Raw genomic sequence first — 2,399 nt, 5'->3', positions numbered from 1 at the left:
ACTCCATCCTTCTCTCAACTCTCTTCTCTCATTTACAATATAAACGCTTCCACCCCACATTGGCGTTTTCCCTTAATTTCTTTCTTTAGTTTTTGTTTGTCTGGGACATAGAGAATGTGGGACCGAACCCCCACAACCTCATCATATTTTACTTTCCTTTTTCCTTAAACCAATTTTTGTTTTGACCAAGAGGGCGTTGGATCGAGCCCCCACAGCCTCCTTTTCTTTTCTCCTTAATTTCCCCTATTCTACTGTGTGTGGGTTCGATTCACATATGCCTCAATTTTTATTTTTATTTTAATTCTCTCTAATGTTTCACGGAGAGGTTGTGGGTTCGAACCCCAGACACCTCATTCTTATTTTTTATTATTATTTTTCTTTTCATTTTCGGTCAAGTCACACGGGTTTGAATCCCGCATGCCAAATTCTTTCTAACTCACATTATTTCAATGATTTTATCATGGTGAGGTCACGGGTTCGATACTCTGTGACCTCATTTATTTTTCTTCATTTTACATAGCTTATTAAACAACATTACTTGGCTGAAATTAACCAACAAGGTGCTAGAAATTTGGGTTACATTTTTCAACTTCTTTTCATCAACATTTTGAGTTAATTCTTAGGGCATTTCATGAATCATTTAGCTAATAGTTTTTCACTCAAATCAGCCACATTATACTTCATATGAACATCACAATTTATACAAGTTTGTGCACGTGAAATTCAACCATAAAACATGTCATTCCAAGCTCCAATCCGTGTCCAACAGCCACGACAACACACACTTTGCACACATACTTGTCACATCATCTTTGAAAAACATACTTTAATAATCACATAAATCCGAACACACATACATGAACATGATAATAACGAAAATACATACACCCCTAATTTCTATTAGCAACCATATCAAACCTACGAATTAATGGGAGGTAGTGACAGGGACATGCAACGGTGAACAACCCTAAATTTCGGAATAGATTCATTTGAGTCCTAACGGTCTCTTGGGAAACGGACCCAGAGTAACAAAACCCATACCATATTTTGACCTTCAAACCTTGAACTTGCTTCCCAAACACCTCGAAACTCATGTCCAATTCCGAAATCTTCAACACCAAATTTCGACAGAAAAATTCCTCCTTTTGCCTAATGTTTTTGGTTATGTTTTGAATAAGTTTTTAACGTGAATGTTCTTCAACTGTGATGAACTTTTAGTTGCTGATCAGTTCTTGTGTTTAGGCAGAGAGAACGTGAAAAGAAAGAGAGATTTTGACGTGAGAGAGAGAGAGAGTTAAACGTGAAAGGTTGATTAGGCTTAGGTAAAGACTTAGTTAAACTTTCAAACCTTTAAAAAAAATTTGATTTTTCCTTTTTCGTAAATCAGCTAATAATATTAATTAATTAAATTAATTTAACAATTTAACTAAAACAATATAAATCATTGCTTCCAACTAGGTTCGAACCCGGGTGGAGCAAGACTTCACTCAATGGCCAATTTTTGGCCCTCTCTCCCCAAAATGCCCCTCCACCTTATTAATTAAATAATGAGTTATATATTTAGGGTAATTACAATACTACCTTAGCATCGAAAAAGGCAATTTTACCCCTAAACCCAACAAACTTAAGATTTCCCCTTTTTAAATCCGGTAAAAACTCATTCTGGTAAATCTTCATATTCGGGAGCCCTACATGGCTGGACCCAACCTTTCCTATCTCAATTAACTCCCCAAGTTAGTTGGCTTGGCTTTCACAAGGGTTCAGAGGTCTGTTTATACGTGCATCGATCCGTGTGAACCCGGTCTAATCATAGGCATTCTAGACACATTATTCTTTATTTAGCATTGCCATTTTTAGGGTTGTTATAACAATACTATGAATAGTTGGGTTGACGGTGTCATCATTGCATGTGATGAACCGTAGATTGACATACAAGTCACTGAGAAGACCATATTCGATCGTTTCTCATTCATGCCTTTCAAGAAAACAATGTTGGACGTGTATTCAAAACTGGTTCAAAATTGAGTCTTCACCCCTTTCTGGAAGAACGTTGACATGTTATATTCCCTTTTGTTTGAAGTTTGAAAACATTACCCCTATCAGAATTTCGCAGACCATACCATTGAGAAGTTTCTTGCATTTCTCCATGACATGGAATATCTCATCAGCATAAGAAAGATTCAAGTCGAGTCTGTTCCCCGTGGCTGATTCTAAAAGAAGAGGAAGAATGACTGAGATGGGGCCACTGTTCATCTTTTAAAATCTTTGTTGTTATCATTAAATTTCCTTGTAATCGTAATGAATAAATGAATGAAAAATAAATATTTCCTTGTACACGAACTACTTAGGGGCTGAATTCTCCTTGTGAGATACGTAGGCATCATTTGAAGGCCAAACCC

Source organism: Solanum pennellii, chromosome 6, assembly GCF_001406875.1.
Source record: "Solanum pennellii chromosome 6, SPENNV200".
Taxonomy (NCBI): Eukaryota; Viridiplantae; Streptophyta; class Magnoliopsida; order Solanales; family Solanaceae; genus Solanum; species Solanum pennellii.
This window is presented reverse-complemented; position numbering follows the sequence as displayed.